The sequence below is a fragment of the Triturus cristatus genome, chromosome 4_2 (assembly GCF_964204655.1).
Source record: "Triturus cristatus chromosome 4_2, aTriCri1.1, whole genome shotgun sequence".
Lineage (NCBI taxonomy): Eukaryota > Metazoa > Chordata > Amphibia > Caudata > Salamandridae > Triturus > Triturus cristatus.
In genome coordinates this window covers 964174175-964199198 of record NC_140586.1, presented here as the reverse complement: position 1 = coordinate 964199198, position 25024 = coordinate 964174175, and the positions used below count along the sequence as shown (strand labels likewise).

The window sequence follows — 25024 nt, the reverse complement described above, 5'->3', positions numbered from 1 at the left end:
TGTAGTGAGTGTGTAGCACAGATATGGTGGTTGGAATCTGTGTGTGTATGCACGTGTAGTGAGTGTGTAGCACTGATATTGTAGTAGCGCTCTGTGTGAGTATGCATGTGTAGTGAGTGTGTAGCGCAGCTATGGTGGTTGGAATCTGTGTGTGTATGCATGTGTAGTGAGTGTGTAGCACAGATATGGTGGTTGTAATCCGTGTGTTTATGCATGTGTAGTGAGTGTGTAGCACAGCTATGGTGGTAGGACTGTGAGTGTATGTACGTGTAGTGAGTGTGTAGAATGGATATGGTGGTTGAACTCTGGGTGTTAATGAGTCTGTGGGTTCAATTTTAAATGCTTCCTGTTTAACAAGGAACATGAGGGACGGAGGAGGCGGCTTCCCCAGACAGTGGGGAAGGGCTGCCTGCATTCCTGTGAATGGAGAGTTTACACTCACACACTGAGTTTGTGTGGGAGTTAAGAGGATGGAGACCAGGCAACTCTGTTTCGAAAACCTACAGAAAAAATACACTCCTCGGTACACCAACTACCACCCTAGAGCTTTGCGAGATGGCCTCCCTTACAGACAAATGTTGTGCATTCGACACAACTGTAAGTTTGAGGAGGACTTCTTTAAAGAAGCAGAGAGCTTATCATGCAAACTTAAAGCATGAGGCTACCCCAGAAAAATGATAAAACAATCACTCAAAAGGGAATGGTATTCTCAGAGGGAGGCTCTATTACAACCAAAAAAAACAAACTCTTGTGATACATTCACTTGTGTTACGGCCTTTTGCCCTTCAACTAACAAATTGATAAAAATCATTAAAAAAAACATTGGAATGTGCTCTCCCTATCACTGGGATTGCCCCTTTTATCTTTTAGAAGAGGACGCAACCTTAGAGGCCATCCGGTGAGAGCATTCAAACCTAAATCCGTTGACACAATGTTGGGCCTTCCCCCAGTCAAAGGACACTTTCAACGTGGAAACAGCACAGCTCGTAACACCACAGCCAACACACAAATCGTTCAACACAAAGATATACTTCAAGAGTGGGATTTCTTTTCCAATTATAATTTGCAGAATGTAATTTACAGCATCTGTTGTCCCTGTAATTGGATTTACTTTGGCTAAACTATTCAAAAAGTTAAAGCCAAGATTTATCAGCATAAGAGCAGAATCCGATGTAAAGTGGCCTCTGTACCACTGGCCGAACACTTTATGGAGGATAATCATACCGAAGATTACTTCTATTGGCCGGTCATTGATCTGATTAAACCCCAGCCTCTGGAGGTGATGTACAAACCCTGGTAACTCGACTGGAATGTAAGTGGATATTTAAACCTCAGTCCATCCAAGATGGACTCAACGCTACGGAAGAATGGAATGCTGGACTCTAATGGGCGGAGTACAGTCCATACTCCATTTCTCAACCATGACAAGTTTACGAAGGTTGCCTTATTTGTTTTGCCGTACCGTCTTAAATCTGTTTGTAAGCAGCTTGTTCTGATTGTTTGTCCATCTATGCACGTTTAAGTTCAAATCAAATTTTGATTTGATGAGGATACATTTATATAAATTAGATTTCTTTCCAATGATTATCAGTATATGATGTTTAATGTATAGTGGTGGTTGTATTATTTTTCTTAATTTTATTTCTTTGTGATGTTTATTATTTTATTTATGTGACAATATTTGTTTTTAATACAACATTGTCCAATAGCATTTTATGCTGCATTTAAATAACGTTTGTGAATTCTGTGTTTTCACCTACCTGTCACCGCTTCCTTTTTAAGGTTTTAATTTGTTTTGCTTGGCCTACTGTATATAATTTTGATTTGGGTTGTGCCAAATGTAAATATGATCTCTTTTCATGTTTATTTTGTTTGTTTTGTTTTTATTGGCATTTTCCGTAATGACAATACATTTACATTCAGATGTGACATATCAGCATTCCCAATCCTTATCTTCGCAGTGCGGAGATGTAAATTTCACAAATCATAAGCTTCTGTTCTCAGATCCTCCTCTGAGACGTTTACAGCATAAATGTTGCATATACCATTATCCCAACTATATAGAACAATAACGTTTAACGGAGGCACCTTGGGTTTACGGATCAGTATTCCCCGGCGCGCATCTGCTGCCCCCGCCCCAGTTGGTCTCTTTCCGGTACAGTCTGGACCCACACTAATGCGGGTTCGACGTATGGAACACGAATAATACGTGTTCCCCTCCACTCATGATGGGATTATAGGACATACCTGTTCCTGTATCTCTATTTTTCTTTCCTTTTCACCAAGGTCCTGACGAAGCGCTAAGGATCCACTAGGGACCACAGGCAGCGCGAAACATGTTGACCACCCTCCTTACATCCTCACTCTCACTCTAAAAACCTCACACACGGGTTGAGAGCAGTGGGATTACCAACCTTTTCCCATACTAACTACAGTGCTATCCAGGCACTATTCCCCGTTAGATTTTACCTAGACCCGACGGACTCACTAATAAATTAATTTGGGGTACCAGAGGGTCTTTTTAGCCACACCACGTCACGCACTTCCCCACACACCCGCATGCACAACTACGGCTACTCCACTAAAAGATCTCGACAGAGAGCCCTCTTGAAAGGCCCGTGAGGGACTGCAGCGCCACCCCCATGAGGAGCACCGCCCTATGATGATGCTTTGCACCCGCAAGGGTGTGTGAGGGCACTTCGAACACCACCCAGGAGTATCTGGTCTACATCACATCCACATTCACGAACCTCTTTCTTATTTTCCCTGTTGCTCTGTCTCTTACCCCTCAGGCAGTTGACCATACTGGCACTGTCTTTCTCAGGAACTGCTACCCTATTATATGTGGAGTTATCTTAGGAGCATTGGTACAGGACCTACTCTTTAATTGTCGCTCCTTGTCCCCCTCTCAGTGTGTGTGTATATATGTGAGAACAGTCTACGTCCTCCCGCCAGGTTGGATATCGTCTGTGGGACTGTCGTAACGGGTGGCTCTTGCGGAAATACAGGCCACAGTTCCCAGGCCTCTGCGGAAATGTTTGCATATTGCAGTAATTGCCCTCTGGCAAGCTCAAACGGGTTCTCTGCCTCCTCCCTTGTTATAAACCGCTCAGCGTTATATGTCTCCCATCATGTTGCAGCCTCCCTCTATCCATTTATTAATTGTCATTGTTTGCCCTGTCCTTTTGAAGAGCTGTGCAATCCACAGTGGAGCATCTGGGGCATAGGGCGCTCATTTGACTACCTTCTGTACAGCAGTTTCCCAGATCGCAGCAACATGCCTGATAATGTATTGGAAAGATTCGGGCACTCTAGACCCGGTCATGAGGAGCTCCGGGAGAGGGGTTCCCTCGTGTGTACCTGCTAACAGTTGTTTCTCCCAGTTATCCCGTTCATCCAACCAGTGCACCGCCTGATGCAGTTGTGTAGCCATGTAATATAGTTCTAATCGAGGGACTTCCAGTCCCCCCTGCTTGCATCTCCTCTGTAAGGTGCCTAGCTTGATCCATTTTCTTTTTGTTCCCTACAGTAGTTCCACTATCAGGTGTTCTAGTTGTGAAAAATACCAGTGTGGGATTTTATATATAGAATTCTGAAGGGCATATAGACATCGTGGTAGGATGACCTTTTTTGTTAGCGCCACTCTGCCCATCAGTGACAATGGGAGATCTTTCCAAAGGGCAACCGGCCTTTTAATGCCCTACACGCTCCTTCCTATATTACTTTCTAGATAAACCATGTGTGAGTGTGCCAGTCTAATCCCAAAATACCTCACCTCGTCGTGTACCCTGTCCATCCCCACCCTTGGTAGCTCAGGCTCACTTTTTCCCACGAGATTTCCCATGGGGAACAGTTTGGATTTCCCCGGGTTAAGGTGCAGACCGGACACCTCCCCAAACCTCTCCAGCTCTGTGATAAGTGTTGGTACTGCTACTTCGGGGCGACGTAGGTACAACGTGTCGTCGGCATACATAGATATCCATCAATAACAACATCCCCATAGGACTCCTATAAGAGCAGAAATCTTCTTTGCAATATCAGATCTCTGTCTAAACACCACAGTGAAGTATGGGACATGATTGCCTCGACCCAACCTGAACTCTGCTATCTGACAGAAACATGGTTGAAACCGCACTCTGTCCCAGCCATTACATTAGGGATCCCAGAGGGCTATAAAATAGCCAGGCTTGACCGGCCTGTCAAGACAGGGGGAGGTATTGCCATTGTATATAAGAATAACCTATCAGTCACCACCTTAGAGGAAATGAGCACCCCTGACTTAGAAATCATTGTATTTAAAATTGGTATCTACTCGAAAATCAGCTATAAAGGGGCACTGGTCTATCGCCCTCCCGGTCCTTGTACCTGCTTTAACATCTTGCTGCTGGAGATACTTGCCAGACACATTGATACGGAGCACGATTTTATACTTCTAGGTGATTTCAATGTCCACAGCGACCGGAAAGATAATGCTGAGGCCCAATCCTTACTAACTGACATCTCCTTGCTTGGATTAACCCTAATGAATACTGGCCCTACTCATTTAGCAGGACATACTTTGGATCTTATTTTTTCTAATAAACCTAATACCCTGCTATGTGCCTCTTCTACTCAGGTTAATTGGACTGATCACTTTGTCTTGGAATTTTCCACCTTCCACTCAGGTAAAGCCCCCCCTCAGGTGCAAGCCCTTCCTACCAGGCGTAGGCCATGGCACAAAATTACCCCGGAAATATTTCAGGGGCATTTTGCTGCATTCCCCATTTGCTCTGGAGAGAATGTTGATAAGGCGTTAGGCCACTATAATCAGGCTATACTTAGGGTGGTTAACAGGATTGCCCCTATAAAAACCTACAAACCTCGTTTAGCTTGTAAACAGGAGGTATGGTTTACGGAGAACCTGAGATCTCTTAAACAGCAGGCGAGGAAATTAGAAAAGGTGTGGAGAACGACTCATGATGACATTGATAAGACTCATTTTTGGGCAGTCTTAACTAAATATCATAAAGAAATTCGTAATGCCCGAAAATCCCACATACAGACTCTTCTTTTAGCTGCAGGAAATACTCCCAGGATCTTATATCAAACCTTAAACTCATTTGTGAAACCAGCAGCTTGTGAAACTTCTGAATTATCTTCACAACAACTCTGCGATGAAGTTGCTCAGTTTTTTACAAACAAAATAAACAAGATTCATGATGATATTTCCGAATCCAATCCATCTTCCATTGGAGATACCTCATTATTTTTGGAAAAGAAGGAAGAGTCAGGAACTACGCACCTGCAATCCTTCTCCCCTATCTCCTTGATTGATACCGAATGTTATCTCGGTCAGATTAAAAGCGGGAGCCCCTCAGACATTATCCCAGCCAGAATTATCCCGGCAGTAGGAAAAAGTCTGAGCCCACAGATTCAAAGTCTCATTAATCTTTCTCTGACGGAGGGGCAAGTCCCCGGGGAATGGAAAAAAGCACTAGTAAGGCCCATCAGGAAAAACTCCTCCATCCCCTGGACCGACTTATCCAATTTGAGGCCCATCTCATTACTCCCTTTTTTGGGGAAAGTTATAGAGAAACACGTTAACAAGCAGGTATCACATTACATTGAACAGTCTGGTAAGCTGGATAGCTCTCAGTATGGCTTCAGACCTAAACATAGCACTGAATCCGCCTTGCTATCTGTGACAGATGACCTTCACATGTATCAGGATCAAGGGTATTTGACGATCTTGGTACTGCTGGATCTATCGGCGGCGTTCGATACGATATCTCATAAAATCTTAATCGAACGCCTTACCGCAATTGGGATTGAGAGCACAGCGTTAACCCGGCTAAAGAGTTTTCTATCTGACCGGACCCAAGCCGTTAGCATGGGCTCATTTCGGTCGACTGAAACTTATATCACCAAGGGGGTGCCACAGGGCTCTTGTCTAAGCCCGACTCTTTTTAACATCTACGTGGCACCCCTGGCCAGCATATTGAGAGACTTTGGGTTTGTCCCAGACTCCTATGCTGATGATACGCAGCTCTTATTCCCTTTTAAACATCTTACCGACGAAGTGAGGGTGGCCTTCTCAGAGGGCATGAAGGCTGTAGCGAATTGGATGAAGTCTAACTATCTCCAATGTAATGTGAATAAGACCGAAGTAATGCTTTTTGGGAAGGTTAGAACTCTGTGGACTCCGGAGTGGTGGCCATGTGAGCTTGGTCAAGTACCTGTACCTAAACCGGTCGTAAAAAACCTAGGGGTTCGTCTTGATCAGGAGCTCACCTTTAAACAGCATGGCAATTGGGTGGTTGGCCAATGTTTTCATGCAATTGGACTTCTACGCAAAGTGTTTCCACTATTGCCTGATTCCACCAGAAAAACCTTGGTACAGGCACTAGTGTTGGGCCGCCTGGATTACTGCAATGGACTCCTGTTGTCAGCTAATGAGGGAGTCCTGGCAAAACTCCAGGTGATACAAAACACAGCGGCTAGACTTGTATTGAATGCCCCCCCAAGAACTCCTTCCAAACCACTCCTTGACAAGCTACATTGGCTCCCAGTCCGTAAGAGGATTATTTTTAAGACATGTTGTCTTATCCATAGAACAATACATGGATCTGGACCCTCCTATTGGAAGTACAAATTTACTCCATACAACCCCACTCGGTTCTTAGGTCTAGTAGCCAACTCCTACTTAAAATTCCTACCATTAAGAGGAGCAGACATGGTGGGAAAGCCTTGTCTGTGGCCGGGCCTACATTATGGAATGAACTTCCTCTCGAGCTTAGGCAATGCCCAGAACTTTTTGTTTTTAGGAAAAAACTCAAAACGTTTTTATTTTAGTAATCTGTCAGCTGTTTCAGTTTTGTACGCTGAATTGAACTGAGCTGTACGACATTCCTCCTGCAGTTGCCGATTTTCTTCCTTTTTCTTCAATCCCTGTGCGCAGAGATACTCTTGTTAAGAGTCGATTCTAGCGCGGTATAAATCTATAAATAAATAGATACCACATGGTTTGTGTCCCCTAATCGAAATCCCCAGCCCTCTATTTTGTTTCTCAGGGTAGTCGCCAACGGCTCCATCGCAATGGCAAACAGGAGCAGAGACAAGGGGCACCCCTGCCAGGGAACCTCTACGAAGGCGTATCCTCACTGCCGGCTTAGTGTATAGTATTTCCATTTATTTTATGTACTGTCTTCCCAATCCCATCCCCTCAAGTACCGCCCATATATAGTTCCATTCTACTGAATCAAAAGCCTGCGGAATATCCAGCAGACCCAGCGCCCAGCTCTCTGTTTCTAAACTTGGCGCATGCCACACATGTGCCAGGCTACGCAGATTATGTGTGGTATTTCGTCTGGGAATAAACCCAGACTGGTCCGGGAGGATCAGCTGAGGTATGTAAGGGAACAATCGGGTTGCCAGAATTCCACTTAGTATTTTAGCATCTATATTTAATATGGACATCGGTCTATAAGTGCTCGGGGAGAGGGGGTCTTTGTCTGGCTTCGGGATCATAGACACTACCGCCTGCAGCATAGTTTTTGGTAACACTTTGTGGACTAGGGCATTGATTAAAAACGTCCAGTAGGCGGTCGGCCAGCAGCGGGGCAAATTTTTGATAATACTCCGCTGGGAGCCCATCACCCCCGGGACATTTCTCCGGTTTCAGTTTTTTGATAGATGCGAGAATTTCCTCCTTGGAGATTGGCGCCCCCAAAGCTTCTGCCTCTTCTAGGGTGGGGAGTACCGTATCCACCAGGAATTCCTATAATATGTATGATCTCTTTTCATGTTTGTCTGAATTACGTAAATTGTAATCGTATAAGGTCTCAATATCCCCCATGCCATACTGTAGGATGGTCCTCTCGGTATCTCACATTCAGCATCTGTTGCCCCCTTATGGCGTGATGGTGACTATTTGACTATTCCACTGATACAAATCCTTTGTCATGATGGGTTCCATACCAGCCAGACCTCTTTTGGCATTCTACTGTTCCACTGTCGCAAACTTTGTTAGATGGAACTTTACCCGCTGTAGCAATCTACACAAGGGAGAGAGCATCGATAGAGCCATGTCACCACCACTAACATGCTTGGGACATACGACATGACAATCCTGTCTCTCCCCTCAGATTTACTCTGTATTTGGAGCCAGCTGCAGACAAAGGGAGGCGCAACACTAATTTTACAGGGAAAAGAATTGTCAGGAATAACCACGCACTTGACCTATACGCATGCAACATCTTGGTGTTCTTGAGGGGCCCAGCAAAGTCTCTTCCTAAGCTTGTAAGAGAATTGAACCCCTTTAGCGAGGTATCGGGCTTTAGACTTAATCTTCAACCAGTCTTAGCAAAGCCAACAGGTCTCGCTTATGAGAGAGCTGTTGGCTGTGTCAATGTTTTTATCTATAGTGTACAGCAGCGCGGCGCTGCATTGCATGGCTAAGCATTCGAAAAATAGTGCTGGCTGTCACGCTGCCGGGTCTGGGCGCATCATAGCGCTTTTTTTATGCAGGAGGGGCGGGGCAAGCAACATAACACTGGAGGGGCGACAGGGTAAGTGACAACACAGGAGTGAGTGGAGGGATTAGGTAAGCAACACAATGCAAGAGGGAAGGTAGTTGGGGCAAACAACAATGCAGTTAGGGGTGGAAAAGGACCAGGAGGGGAACAAGGCATGCAACGGAATGAGGGAGAATGGTGGGGGTGAGGCAAGCAACTCAGCTCAGGAGGGGGCAGGAGATCCAGGACAAACAAGAACAAAGGGGCGAGCAACGACGAGGGGTCAAGCTGCAATGGCAAGGCAAGCAACAACAATGGAGCAAGCAACTGGACCGGGAATCAACAACAACACGGTCAGTGAGGTGGGAGGACAGTGCAAGCAATAAAATGTTGGGGAGAAGGGGCAATTGATGCAAAGCAGGAGGGAGCAGGGGCGAGGAAAGCACATCACATGGGATGGATAGGACAAGCAACGACGGAAGGAAAATAAATGGCCTCAGAATTCTGAAAACGAGCAACGGAAGGACACACAGTAATCAAGGAAACAGTACTTGAGTCATGCTCCAGGGGACGAGCAAACAGACGAACAGAAAGTGATGCCAGCATGTGAAGACCAAAGAGAAGCAAGGAAATAAGAGTGACAACAAAGATAATCAATAGTAAATAATGGATGGGCTCTAAGGCCCCTATAAGTAAACCTAATGTCTCACAAGAACATCATACTGGGGCAAGAAGATACCTTGAGTCTCACTACCCGAATCAGACCTCTGTATACATATGTTTCTCTACGCAGAGAGAGCTGGAAAGAGGGCTAGAAGACAGAGCAGTGAGGAGCAGCCTTCCTAGGAGGGACATAAGCTTGGGGTATTCTCAGTGGTACACACAAGAAGGTGTGGGGTCCCAGAGAAAACAGTATTATGTAGGGGTACAAGTATCACTGTCATAATTTACCTCACTAGGTCCAGGGATTGTCCTTATCAGGATGCACAGACACTAATTAATTATGTAGATCCTGCTAGTTCACAACCATCTGTCTTTTTAATCCCACCATTGATCAAACCAACTAACAATAAAATAGTGTGCAGGGTATGTATAGGTCATTCTAGCTATATATCACCCAATCTAAGCACGTCCACTCCTGACACTTATCAAGGGATTAAAAGCATCGCTCTTTCGACCACTGCACATTAACGAATCGTAAAGATCTCTACAACGTGGTCCTGACGGAGCCTATTAGGTACTGTACACCCCACCCAAAGTGGAGCACGACCCGATGATGAAGCATGCCTCCTCGGTGGGTGATGTCTGAGCATCTGATGAGGATAATCCCGGGACCTACAGAGATAAATCATTCCCAGTATAATTGTAGCCCAACAAACGAATGTTTCTTTCACAACGCCACACCTTGTTGGGTGCACTTATGATTTAGGAGGAAGTGTGAAAGCCCAACATAACCCTCTCTTACCCTTGATATTGAAGGTTATTCCCAGTGATAGAGGAAGTATTTGGAAATCAGGACTCTGTAAGATGGTGGTTGATGAATTTGTAATGGTTTAGAATATTTATACAAAATGTCATGTTTTTATGCTGTTTAAGGACCAAAGGTCTAAATAAACTTTACTTTTTGACTTGACTTGACTTGACACTGATAGACTAATTTGACTTACCAGACGCAAGACCTGCTGAGTTTGGCAGCCCAGAAGATTTACCGATGGAACATCTGGCATAAGACTGCGCCGGTGGTGTGTGGTAAAAAGGCTGTGGTGTTCTGCAGCTGAAAAGAAACACAATCGCTTTATTCAGGGACAGATAAACACATGCATCGATGGGCAGATCACACTTCATGTTTGGCCATCAAATTAAAACAAGGAAACATTTCGGCACAAGAACCGAAGGATTGCTGTCGTTGGGCGCGTGAGGTGGTGTACGGACTTGTGAGATGGACCACTAGCGACGGGGAGGAAATCTTCTGAGGAGCTACATATGTCTTAAGAGGATCAACCTCTCATGAAACCTTATGACAACCACTTTATACCAATAGCTATAAAACTAAAGCATGAATGCTTGGACACGGCTTTGCAAACAGTTTAGCAGGTTGTAGTTCTCGCAATATATCCTGCTGACGCTGCATTCTTTCCTAGAGTTGGGATAGCGTTTCTGCAGTGACTTTGGATCAACAGCTGATGGTGTAAGGAATGGACAACTGTGAAACGTAACAGGTATTGAGAGATTTATTGAGAGTTGAAATATTGAGACTTCTGGAAATGATCAAGGAACCAGTGTGTGCTCAAAGCAGTTGAACTCCCGATACCAACAGCCGCATGAAAAGATATTTGAGCCAGCGAGCCTGGAGACTTGCTGGTTACAAACCACAAGGACGCTGTGGCAGGTACGGCACAAGAAGTGTGAAGAGACAAGAAGCTACAGCCAGTGAGAAACATCAGACAAGTGACGTGCAGGAATCAGAGATCATCTTTGTGAAAATAAAACTTTAACAGATCCAAGTGCAGTGCAATGAATGGGAGCTGGAAGACGTGCTGAGCAGAGCCGCTGAACACACCCAGCAGAACACTCCACCTAGGTACTCTCCCGCAGGAGCCGTCGGGTACAGGAGCTGGAAGAAGTGGCGACCAAAGCCGCTGAGCACACCCAGCAGGACACTCCACCTGGGTACTCTCCGGAAGGAGCCATCAGGCACAGGAGATGGGAGAAGTGCGGACCAGAGCCACTGAGCACACCCAGCAGGACACTCCACCTGGGTACTCTCCGTCAGGAGCCATCAGAGGCAGGAGCCGCCAGCGGCAGGAGCTGGAGGAAGTGCCAACCAGAGCTGCTGAGCACACCCAGCAGGACACTCCAGCTTGGGTACCCTCAGCAGGAGCCGTAAGGTACAGGAGCTGGAAGAAGTGGCGTCCAAAGCCGCTGAGCACACCCAGCAGAACACTACACCTGGGTACTCTCAGCAGGAGCCGTCAGGTACAGGAGCTGGTGAGCGCTTTTATTAGTGTCTATGACACTGCAACTGAATAACCAAGTTATTCCTGTGAGTAATTGACCCTCAAGGGGCAGTGAAGTAGCAAAGACAAGCATTCAAGGCATGCACTGGCACAGGTTGGAACTCAGACGCAGCACAACACAGTAAGACACACACAATAAGGCCAATGTCCAACCAGAGCTACAGCATCAAAGAAGAGTAGGACTTTCATCAAAAAGTACAAAAAGGAGCAGCTAAAAATATACTGAAGGTGCTGGAACACCCTTGGGCAGAGATACAAACCCCCAAAAAGTTAACACATATCGTGTTTACGCACATAGAGTTGGAGTTTTCAGTTGAACCTGTGTCTAAAGTTAAGCTCCTGCATAATACTCAGGTGATCCCAGAACTCCTTGGGACTCAGTAGATCATTCTACAATGTTTACAAACAAAACTAGTCAATAGAAAGTGGTATCTAGTAGAAACTGGCCAGCTCATTGGGTCCGAGTCCCTGCTACCATTTTCTCAATTATGAACAATGTAAAATCCATCTTAAAAAAATTAAACATTTAAGCAGCACAAGAGTTACACCCAAGTACTCTACGTATGTTATTTGGTGCCAAAAGTCTCAGGGTCTTGTCAGAAAGCCTTATACCTAAGTTTACTGCTGTAAATGCTTCCACTGATACCTGACAGCTATCCATGAAAGGATTCCTTCCAGTTTAAATGTTTTTAACACCGTGAAGTTACCATCCAGTCATGCATAGTTGTACACACTAGTAAATGCAGAGCAACAACGGGGGAGTGGGAGGAGCAAGGTGTAGATACCCTTGACAATTTGTAAATGACCACAAACTTGTGAAAATGTTAGCATTTCTCAAAGTTGAATGTGACCCTTTCCCATGCTGGACATTGTTAAAGATTTACTTCAGAAAAATGCTGGGGTAACTTCACATCCAGGGTGGGAAGGGAAATGGATCACCAACCAAACTTGGTGGCATGTTGAAGGGGTTTCTCCAGGATAAACTGGTGAGATGGCAATAAGCACTGGGAAAATGCCATGTCACTAAAATGTTATGGTATGTGTATTTGTAGAGCACACAAGTCACCAGAGAGGTCATCCTAGTGCTGAAAGCATGAGCTACAAGTGCCGTGCCCAATCTTACATTTATTGCAGAATACACAAACTGAGGAGGCGGCTCTGATACGTAGCGGACGGTCGTCTCAGACTTAGGAGCGTAGGGCAAGGCACAACTGCCAACTGGTTTTGCGTAAGCTGGGGAAGTGTATGAGTAGGGGTCTGGCTGAGCAGAGGTGGCTAGTAGGTTTGTGGAAGTTTATGAAGTTGTTGAGGCATGTGAGGGACAATGTTGCATAAGGCTTGATCTCACAGCATGAGGAGTTTTGAGAGTGCTTGTTTATTGACTGACAGCCAGTCAAGATCTTTGAGGTGTGAGGTGAGCGCAGGGAGGTAGGTTGAGTGCGAGTCTGGCTGCTGCGTTTTTTATGGTCTTGAGTCTTCTAATGATTCAGACATGGAATGCATAGCCGTAGTCCAGCTTGCTAGTGATAAAGGCTTGGGTGACGGCTCTGAGAGTGTAAGTGGGGAGCCATTTGAAAGGCTTCTTGAGCACTGTGAGTGTGTGGAAGCAGGAGGCGGAGACTGCGTTCACGCGGCCAGTCATAGCGAGTTGGTTCTCTATTACTAGTCCAAGGTTTTTAGCTTGAATTGCCAGGAGGTGTGTAGGTCCACATTCAGTAGGCCACCAGGTGGAGTATGAGATAAAAAGCTCTTTGCCGAAGGAGCTTGAGACAGTTAGTTCCATCCATTCGGTGACTTCCATCGTGCAGGTGAAGAACCTGGTCTGGGTGCTTGCCATGTTTTCGAGAGGGAGAGTATGAGCTGGGTATCTTCAGCGTAGGCTATGACATTGACTGCATGGATACGGATAATGTTGGTGAGTGGGGCAATGCAGGCGTTGAACCAGTTCAGGTTGAGCAAAGATCCTTGAGGAACTCTGCAGATGAGGTTGGCATCTTCTGAGATGAAGGGAGCCAGGCTGACGGACTGGGTGTCGCCTGCAAGAAAGGAGCAGATGCAGCGAATCGCAGGTCCTTGGATGCTGGCTTTGTCCAGTCGTTAGATTAGGATGGCGTGTGAGATTGTGTCGAAGGCTGCAGATAGGTTCAGTATGGTGAGGGCAGAGGTGTTTCCTCTGTCCGTGATCAGTCATATGTTGTCGGTGGGGGCGATGACGGCAACCTCTTGTGCCTTAATCAAGACTGAGGAGGTGGTCAAGAGGGTCAAGTCATTGAGGTTGGTGGCTAGATGTTTGGTTATCATCTTTTCCATAACTTTAGCTGTGTAGGTTTGCAGCGAGATGGGTAGAGAGTTGGCAAACGTCTTTGTGTCTGCTGAGAGTTTTTCGAGGAGGATGGGGGTACTTTGACATATCTGCAGGCATCTGGGCTGAGTTGACTGGATCATTTGGGATTGGGGTAAGGGCTGCACTGATTGGGCCCAGTCCTTTAGTGAAGAGGTAGTTACTGCAGGGATCAGAGAGTGCTCTGGAGTGTATGACTGCATTGTTATTGTCGTTTCTTGAGGTGTGATGGTGGGCCAGACAGTCTGGGCACTCGTCTGGGTGACTGTTGGTTGGGTGTTGGTTGTGATGGGCAGGATGGCTGCAAGGATGGAAGAGTTTGGTTGGAGTTCGAAGAGGGTAAATGGCAATACGCACTAAGAAAATGGCATGTCTCTATAATGTGACATGACATTTCAACTACACAACGCCAACTGGTCTCATAGCCAGAAGGTTCTCATTGGGCGATAATGGCAGTACTGAGGCCGTGCTCTCTACCGAGTCTGTTGCAAGGGGCTTTTTCTGCAAGTGTCTTGAAAGCTTCAAGCTGCAGTCACATTTTTGTAGTGGCAGGGCGTTTTTGGATTGTATTCACTGCTGACCAAATACTTGTCCAGTCCACCTGAAACTAGGATTTAGGTCTATCAGCACCTTCGGAATCCATCGTCTCCAGAACTATCCACGCTACAGAGATGGGGGAAATAGTTCTATAATCAGGACAAGTGCTTGCAGACAACAGGGCACAACACCAATGGTAGGGGGTGAAGAGGAAAGATCAGTGTCTCTTTGAACAGGATGGTGCCAGATATGGGTCCACTAATGGCACCGGCTGATTATCAATCGATCCCTTGTTTCGAAGTTGGCCCTAGATGCTTGCAAAGAGAGTGGGAGTAATCATCACCTTAACTTGCATTTTTGTTTGGGTAGAGTCCAGAATCCCATCCTGGTCATAGCATGGAGACATTTCTTCTGACCTTCCCAGATGAGTTTCAAATGACTCGTAATGAAGGGCTTGGTGCAGTTAGAGCTGACAGCTACTTTGGACACTGTTGACACTTGATAATGGTTGACCGTCCTTTGGCGACGGGTCTAGCGGCTTGGGTTTCCAAGGCGTCTGCTCCTGTGTGGGTGCACACAGGTTGTTGCTCCTCTGCCCTTCTGCTCAGCAGTGTAAGGAACAGTGTATGGAACAGCCAATGGGATGTTATGTCTCATCCTTTCTCTTTACTATGCATTCGGCACTACTGAGGGGTTATTCCACTCCTTTAGTTTGATGGTATCACCCTACGTCAATGACACACAGCTGTTTCTTAGGCTGAAACAGGATTCTGACAATTGTATCAGTCTTCTGAGGGTCTGCCTCACACCTATTCAAGTCCTGACAACTACTAAAACTTTAAAGACAAACAGAAATAAAACTGTTCTTTTCATTGGTGGAGCACAGGAAGCCAGAACTTTGGCCTCCACTGGTTGTCGCTGCAACAGGGTTAGAACCTGGGCATCACATTTGTCTCAACTGTGCATCCCTGGAGTGGTTCTGGCATTACTCCTCACTACTTGAAGGGTGGAAGAGGTAAGAGCAGTTATTGTCTACCAAGTAGACTGTCTGTTAAACCTGGCATCTTTTGGCGTGTTTCCCCTGTCTTTTTGCTTCTGACCTTCTGGTTTTTGTGGAACTCTGGATCTTGTTTTTGCTGGTTTCCCTACTACAGCGCACTGTGTGTACCAAGGGTACGTAAACCAAATACTGCTAGTGGGCCTGCAGCACTGATTGCGCTACCCACACCAGCAGCCAGTCAAAATGTTCTCAGACCTGCCACTGCAGTATCTGCGCTCAGTTTCCGCTGCCATGTCGACCTGGCAAGTGCACTCGCCAGGCCCAAACCTTCCCTTGGCTCAACATTCCCCAATGGGCAGGGTGCAGTGTATGTGCAAGGTAAGACACGTACTGGTGTGTGTGACATGTCCTGATAGTGAAATACTGTCAATTTCGTTTTCACTATTGAAAGGCTATCTGTCCGGTAGGCTAACATGGGAGTTGCTTTGTACCATCTTACAAGCATTACTTTCCATTGGGACAAAATAGAGACATAGAGTTTAGGCTTCCTGAACTCAGAATTTAAAAATACATCTTTTAGTGAAGATGATTTTTAGGTTGTATATTTGAAACTGCCACTTTTAGAAAGTGAGCATTTTCTTGCTTAACCATCCTGTGTGCCTCTGCCATTTGTGTACTCACCATCTGGGTTCAGAGTGAAAGGAGCAGGGATGTGCATTCACACTAGTCAATCGCAAGGGGCGGTGAGGTGTGCCCTGCCTTTTCTGGGTGACTCACCTGAATGGACTGTGGATGCCTTCCACAATGCTGTCTCCACCTGCCTGAGACGGACAGTACTGGATAGGTGTGCCAGGAGAACTTTGGTTGTGCCAATACCGCAGAACTTCAAAGGGAAATGTGATATAAATATTAGGGCTCAGACCCTGGGATCTAAGAACTCTTTTGGATCAAGAAACCTGCCAAGAAGAAGAGTTGAAGAAGCTGTTAGGAGAGACTACCACTTTGCTGAGTGCTTTGCTGTGTTGGCCTGCAGTGGCTGCTTCTGTGTTGGGTAGTGAAAGGACTGGACTTTCTGCATCCTATTTTCCTGAGTTTCTCCAAGGGCTTAAGGCAGAGCTTTCCTCCTGTTCAAGAAGTCTCAGGAATAGCAAAGACTTAAAGTTCATCTACTGTCAGCACTGGGAACTGAGAGTTTTGTGCCGCAACAGAAGAAAATGCAACCCAACGCCGTCTACGAAGTCGCTGCCGTCTCCATGACTTGAAGGCACCGCAGAGGGCACCGCCGCATCGCGCACTGCATCCCTGGTCTTACCGACGATGCCGTCTGATGCGGCCACTAAGCCACTGCTTGCATCGTGACCTGTGTGTACTGCACTTCGCCCAGCCTCACTTCACACTACCGCCTTGGTATTCCGGACGCTGCCGCTCCACGTTGACATCGATGCCACTGTTTGCACCGTAATTTGGGGGCACCGCTCTTAAGTTACATTACGCACCGCCCCGTCCTACACTCAGCGTTCCCCCACTGACGTCATCGACTCCAGGTCGTAAGCCAACGACAGTGCTGCAACAACAACGCTGCCTGCTTCGTGACCTGCCAGCCCCGAGATGAGCTCCGCCCACTTGGCACCGCAGCCCTGGTCTCACTGATGCCACTGGATACCGTCACTGAGCCGCTGCCTGCACCACGACCTCCCAGCACTGAGATAAGCACCGCAGCCCTGGTCTCACTTATGCCACTGGATACTGTCACTGAGCCGCTGCCTGCATCGCGACCTCCCAGCACTGAGATAAGCACCGCAGCCCTGGTCTCACTTATGCCACTGGATACTGTCACTGAGCCGCTGCCTGCATCGCGACCTCCCAGCACTGAGATAAGCACCGCAGCCCTGGTCTCACTTATGCCACTGGATACTGTCACTGAGCCGCTGTCTGCACCACGACCTCCCAGCACTGAGATAAGCACCGCAGCCCTGGTCTCACTGAATGCCGTCACTGACTAGGTGCCTGCACTGCGGCCTGAGGGTAACGCACATAACACCTCTGCCCTTCGCCCTGACACCCACCGACGCCAACATTCACGCCTTAAACCGCACTGAGTTTGATCTGAAACATATGTGACTTCAAGACCCCGATGACTCCTGCACCGACCTCCAAATCCAACGCCTGCCGATACCAGCTCTTCGGAGCTCACTGCAAGGTCCCTGACGCCCTGCATTTCTAAAGGAACTGTTTGTAGGTATTCCCGACACCATAGCTGGCCTGCGATGCCACGGTCAGCCAGAATTGTTGGATTTGTTTGGTCACGACGCCGTGATAGCCCCGAATGGAGCTATCAACTTCAAGGTACTTGTTTATAAAGTCTATTTTTGCTTCATGAGTATTTCTGAATAACTGTATGTTGGATTCTTATCATTTTGGTCTTGCTTTACACAGATAAATATTGCATACTGTTCTAAAACTGGTGCGTCCTTTTCTTATGTTTTTACTGTATTACTGTTTGTTATGTGTAAATGCTTCATACACTGCCTCTAGGATACGCCTGACTGCTCGTGCCGAGCTACCAAGGGGGTGAGCAGGGGTTATTTCAGAAGGGTAACTCTCTTATCCTGACGGGGAAGAAGGGTCCCTACTTGGACAGGGTAACAACCTGCCAACAAGAGACCCCCATTTCTAACACTATCTATCTTGGCTTACTGTAGGCTGCGATGGGAAGACTCCAGCACATTCAGAATATATCAGTAATGCAGACGCCAGTGCTGCAGAAATCCCATCATGTCATTTCAGTAGTTTCCAAGCAAAAAACCAAACAAATCCACTTTAAAATCCTCTGTCTTATTCATCAGACCTTTTACAATGTACAATGTAAGTCCAAACTCCATGTCAGACACGGTGGTGCCCCACACTCTTACATGGCTTCAGCGATCCAGCCAGCAGGCCCTAAATCATATTCCTCGTTTCCAGAGGACTAGATACAGGCAGATGATCTTCAGCGAGCTGGGTCATCGCCTATGGAACGGGCTATCTTTGGCCCCTCGACTCATCCCTTCCTATTGTAAAGTCCGAGTAGCTTCAGGAACGATCTGGCAATGTCCTTATTCAGCTGACGCGCTGTCCTGTTGGCCTGTGCTTCGTCTGTCTGTTTCAAGTCCATGAGTTTGACCTTAGTCACTAGTGCCAGGACGCCTGTGGTACGATTGATAGATATAACGTTTCTACAGCTACAGGAGCTTGGATGAAAAAGTGGTGCACGACACACAGATGCAGTGGCACAGACTTCTTTTAGTACAGTAAAATGCAGTGCAGCGTCCACAGATTTCTTATTGTGCAGTTAGATGAAGTGGGACAGATTTCTGAAAGTGCAGTGTGAGGAAACCAGGCTTTTGTAGGAATCCCCCCAATTGTTGCCCCTATTTTTGACTGATACTGGTGTTTTCTGACTCTGATTGTGCCCTGGGCATTGCTAACCAAGCCCAGTGCTCCATTTAAAAGGTACATGGTAATTAGGTGTAATTACAATTGATACTGACAGCCTACCTGTAAGTCCCTAGTATATGGAAGGGCAGGTAGGTGTAGAGGCCCTGTAGATTTAATGCACTTAAGTGTGCACTGCTGTGGAGCCTGATGTCATTTTTAAACCAGCCCTTTCTTTCAGGCTGCTTTCAGAGTAAAATGATGTCCAAGTACTTTGGAATTAAAGTACCTTATTCTTGCATATATAACCCCTAGGTTCTGCCCTAGGTGCCCCAAGAGTAGGGTGCCATAATAAAATAAGCAGGGACAGTGTAAAAGATGTTTTAGATGCCTGGTGAGGGAAAAACGACCAAGTTGGTTTTCCCCATTGTAGTACACTAGCTCAATAGGCTAACGTTGGAAGGCTTTATTTGACATTAATAAAGTTTTTCTTTTGACAGTAGGGAGCTAAAATAGTAAGTCAAAGAGTCAAATTAACAGTCGCAATGAATCTACAACTTGCCATGGTTGTATATATTATAACTATTGTAGGAACTAAGTTATAGAACTGCTTTCCTAAAGTTACCCAATTCAACCCTGTAGCTGCCGCTTTGGATTGGCCAGCCTTTGACAGGCTGAACCAAGCTGCCCTGATGCGATGTGAAGCAGCCTGAAATGAGACGAAGTAGACATCTGGTCGGAGGTGATCTGCAGCCTGCAGATGTCAGGACAGGAAGGGGGCTCGGTAGCCAAACTGACCTCCAAAGGAAGAAAGACAGTGAGGACAGGAACTAGGCCCACCCCACTTCCTGCAACCCCAGCCAGGCGGGCGCCCCTGTAATTGAATTAAGAGGGGATGGAAGGCAAGTGTAGGGGGAACGTTAGCCACACCTGTGGGTAGGCTTAACATGACCTGAAGCTCCATGAGAGATTTTTTCCATTTTGTTTTTTGTGGAACAGTGATTTCTGAGATAAAAATATACCACACATCTAAGGAAGTGGTCATCACATGCACCCCATTGGTCAGTTTTTTTCCAGCCCAGAAACCTGGATACATAGGGTAGACCTGCCCAGCAATACAGATGCCTGCCTGGAATAATCAAGGGAAAAAGGACTTCCCTGGTGAAGAGCTGGTCTGCACCACACGAGGACTGCCCTCATAAGGACTGCACCTGCTCCACGCTTTGGGCTTCACAAGACGAATTTGCCTTGCTTCAAAAGATTAAGGAGTGGACTCCCTGGGGCAACAGGTACAAAAGACCTTCGAGAAGTCACCTACATCAACTCCACCACGACAAGTCCAGTTGGCTAGCTTCGCCTGGAATTTAAAGGATTTGACCAGGTGCATTGTGGAAATTGTAGTCCCAAACCTCCAAGAGGCAAATCAGAGCTTCTGGACCCTTGGCTGATGGTGTGGACCCTCAAAGACCCAAACGAAATATCTGGAGGAGAAGGACTGCCCTGCTGGACCCTTGGGCTGCACAAGAGAGCCCTGCACTCATAAGGACTGCACCTGCTGCACTCACAAGGCTTCACAACCTTGCATCACAATCAAAGACTGCCTGAGCACCAGTGTGGGACTTGCCTTCTCCCTCTACTCACATGTCATTAAAACACAATGCTCCCCCTCCCCCCCTAAAGCTTTCAACAACAATCTGGGGAACTTCAGGTTTGCTAACTACCCTTCCTCTACATCACCCTCGCCCGAATGAGAGCCTCACTCATTCACCGCGCTCCCCAACCCACGGGCTTAACTACCCTAGTACACAACAGGCCTATCGATGAAACTAATCCGGCTCATTTTCCTACCCCACTTCCTCTCTCACCTCCAGCACACCTCTCACTAGCCTACAACATCCCATCACCTTGCCTCCTACTTACCTCCTTACCTATGAGGAATCCTTACTGCATACCAACACTCCCTCCTCCCATCTACCCACACTTTAAACCCTCCCTCCACTGAGGATAAGCTGCAGACCTCAAGCATGATCTTCAACTAGTTAAAGGTGGCTTTCAAAACCGATTACACTCTCTATGAAGATAGAGAAGCTTTGGAATCGCAATATAACCTCTGAGACTAAATCAACCCAGCCCTCCGCAATGGTTAAACACAACCGGAGAGGAACTTCATCCATGAAAAACCCGGTGCGCCTGCATTGGAAATCACTGCCACATCTTAATCACCATTCCAGGCCCCATAGGATTAATGACCATTTGTCTGAGGCTGACATTCACTCCATTCTACTTTTTTACAACGCATCTCGAAGCGACTCATTACCCCGCACCATTTTAGATCCAAACTATTCCCTCCAACCCGTTTAGAGAATTCAGTGTCATTCTCAGAACTATGAACAAGGATAGTTTATTACCTGTCTCCACATCACACCTAGAAACCCTAGTAACTAAATCTCACATCAAATCAATGCCTCCTAACTGCAGGTCAGCTGTAAGGCCCACAGCTGATATTGCAGACCTCAATCTTACACAAGAACTGGACCTCCTGATCCTAACTGAAACTTGACTCAATGATTCCTCCTTACTAATTTTGGACTTGTTAGTTAGCCCGAATATGAAATCATCAGACTGAATAAACCTGGCTAAAGTTGAACCACATAGCATGCATCGTTCGCTCCATTCTCACCCTGAGGCATACACAAACTGCTCCGATGTCTACTTGTGAACACCTGGGCATCGAAATCTGGAACAATGACAAGATAGCTTGTACACCCCACAAATCTATCACCCCCCAGGTGCTAATTTTTTTATCAAACAAATAATGGAGATTATATCCTCTAACTCTGACCAACACCCTAACCAAATCTTCCCTGGGTATTTCAACTTACACTGGAACAACGCAAATGATCCCTTACTGTGCACCTGAGATGCTTTCCTCTCCGACCTAAACTTCGCCCAGTCCTATAACAGACCTACCCACAACAAGGGCCCCACCCTTGATTTAATCATAGCTAAAGATAACGTTACACAACTGGATGGCATATCACCTTGTGACTGGTCAGACCACTACCTCATCTCTTTTCTGATCTTGGAAAGGATGCTGACTAGACAGGGACAACCTCGTAAGACCAAACACAGGTCTAGAGATTTGACGAACATCAACGTAAATGATATAACCTACATTTGCAATAACCTACTTCCTCCGCCCCCCAATATGACAAATCTGGATAACCTTACTGAACACTACATCCACTCCATGATGGATTTGTTCGACGCAATTGCTCCAAAGCAATTCAAAAGGATTCCCAACAAACATTCCAATCCCTGGTTCAATTGCTCCCTTAACGAGGAAAGTCACAAACTAAGGTTGGCAGGGAGATCATGGAGAAACTCTCATTTTATAACAAACCTCAAGCAGTTGAGGATGACAAGAAGTGTGTACAACAAACACATCCATTGCACAAAAGCCGATCACTTTAAGTTACAGCTAGACAATGCCAAAAACAGACCAAAAAAACTTTTTGAAATCATCAAACAAGAAACTAACCACTCCACTAACCAACACTCTGCACTCAAGGACTCACCCCCTAGCCGTGAGAAGTTCTCTACACACTTCATTGAAAAGACAAGAAAGATTGAACTAGAAATACAACTGACCTCAAAACAAGCATGATCAGACCAAGCCCACTCCCTCTCCATGGCTGCCCTTGGCCAGTTATCCGCTTTCTGGCTCTAGGGAGTATACTCAAAAAAACATCGCATCGTGGAATACCTTTATACAACTAGATGATGCCGCGCTACTCACAATTATAACTTCATTGAAACCTTCAAATAATTTCAATGATCCTTTGCCCGCCAAGTTCTTCAGGGAGCTTAGATCTTCCATTCTCCCGCCCTGGTCTAAGATTGTCCATTAATCTCTTGTGCAGGGCTTGATTACCGGCTGCCTCAATATAGGACAGGTCACTCCCATCCAAAAGAAGCCAAATGCAGACTTATCTGATCCTAACAATTTCCGACCAATTTCTAATATCATGATTTTAGCCAAACTACTTGAGAAATGCACACACACACAACTCTGTAATTACATCCAACACTTTCAACTCCTAGACCAATACCAATCAGCCTTCAGATCGGGACACAGTACTGAAATTGCCCTGTTGATGCATTGTTGATGACGCCCTGAGACTACTTGACTAGAACAAACTTTGCCTACTTATACTTCTTGGTCTTGCCTCAGCATTTGACACGGTCAAACATGACAACATGATTGATCTCCTTGAAAAAAGGATGGGGTTACTGGATCCAGTTTTAACTTGGCTTGCCTCGTTCCTACATCACAGAAAGCAGAGAATCCAAGTCAACCATTCCCTTTTTAGCAGTACACCGGTGTCAATTGGAAGCCTCAAGGATCCACACTCTCGCCCACGCTCTTCAACATGTTCATGGAACCTCTCACCGAAACTCTGAACTGCTCAAAGGTACAATATCACTTGTATGCCGATGATACTCAATTGTACTTGAAAATGTCTTCACCGGTTGATATCCAAACTCTTAACTGTGCTCTTCTAAAAACTCAACAATGGTCAACTCAAAATCAACTTATGCTAAATACATGCAAGACGGAATTCTTCCTGATTGCCCCCCACAATCACTCTGGCCCCATTCAAGATTGGCTCAAACAACTAATGGCTCTCAACTGAATATGCAAGACCACATCAGTGCAAGAACTAGGGGAGCCAATCACCAATTCAACACTTCAAGGAAAATCAAACCGTTCCTGCCTCCTGTTGGTATGCAGCTAGCAGTACAATCCCTAGTCATCTCCCGTTCAGATTACGGAATTGTGACCCTGGCAGGGATACCCAAAGCTAGACTGGCCCGTTTAAGGGCTACTCTGAACTCTGCGGCTAGACTAATCATGGGATCGAGAAAAGGTGAAAACATCATACCACATATAATTCAACTCAATTGGCTCTCACCTGAAGCAAGGATTTGCTTCAAGATAGCCTGATTGAGGCACAAAGCGCTTCATTATAACACTCCCGTTTACCTGGCAAAAAAAAGCAAACTATCTGGTTTGAATCGGTCCCTAAGAAGCTCTAACACTCTACTGTGGGAACCACAAAAATTAAAAAAGAAGAGAACTTATAACCGCACCTTCTCTGGTCTTGCTCCGAGAATATGGAACGATCTTCCTCCCCAAATCAGAGGTAACCCTTCCACGCCTCATTCAAAAAAGAAGTCAAAAGGCGGTTCCTGAATAGCGACCTGCAGCAATAGACTTGAAGTAGCCGAAACTAACATTTATTCCATGTTTGCAGCACTGTTCTCTCTTTCAACTATGCAATGCTTTGCTTCTTTATATCTAATATGATGCTGGCTGTTCTATCTTTAGCATTGTGTATGTTTAGCTTCTTATGTGATTAGTACTTTACGCCTTCACTTGCTTATCTTGTCCGCTTCTATGTACAGGGCTCTGATACCCTGACCATGTCTGCATGGACTTTGTGGCCATAACCTTCCACTTCCGTGCTAAAGAAAAGCTGCATTTCTGTGCTCGATGCTTTAATTGTTTTTTATGCAAGCCATGGCAACCGTACTTGGCCAGTCCCCTAATTCATGACCCTGCAGAGTTTAGCACTGCTCTGTGGTGGCTACACCGATAACTATCCTTTACTGCTTTATTAGATTCGTATTATTTTTCATGTTTCTGATTTGGAGTTTGTTTACATTATTTGTGCTCCCTTCCACGGGCCTGTCTTCCCCTCTGCCTTCTTTCCCTCCTTATTTTGCTTTCTCACAGACATCACACACTGCTGTACCAGCCCCCTTCCCATAGACCATGCACCATAACTAATGACCAAACAACGCAGCCTTATTCTCAAACCACACAACAACTCCATTGTATAGTTTAAGATGGCAGTCCTGTTTTTTTCATCCAGTTTCCTTGAGTTGTGGATACAAGTTTCCCTCTGTGACAATCCTCATGTTATTAGTGCTTGTCCTTTTTCTTCCTCCCATTGTTGGTCACTTTGACAGGCTCTTACTCTGGAATTCCCCCGTTTTGTCACAAAATAGGTTTATCACATACCCTGTGATGTGCTACCTGCAATGCAGTACCACCAAGTGTTCCGCTTGTTCAACCTGCCTAGGGACACCTCTGGAGTAGTGGGAATCCAGATGTGCTCATTGACGAAGCCCTCAAGCAAGCCACTTGCTTCACTGT

The 25024-nt window shown here is 46.1% G+C and overlaps 1 protein-coding gene and 1 long non-coding RNA gene across 2 annotated transcripts in view; both read right to left on the bottom strand.

Annotated features, from left to right (window-relative positions):
• Positions 1-25024, bottom strand: part of LOC146839149 (uncharacterized) — a 258618-nt gene that overhangs the window by 65630 nt on the left and 167964 nt on the right. The gene's annotated exons all lie outside the window — the stretch shown is intronic.
• The window catches only part of LOC146839150 (uncharacterized), a 76433-nt gene that overhangs the window by 42051 nt on the left and 9358 nt on the right, over positions 1-25024 (bottom strand). Inside the window, exon 2 of the long non-coding RNA XR_014960801.1 lies at positions 10160-10266. This is a non-coding gene — a long non-coding RNA (uncharacterized LOC146839150). The remainder of the gene's footprint in view (positions 1-10159; positions 10267-25024) is intronic.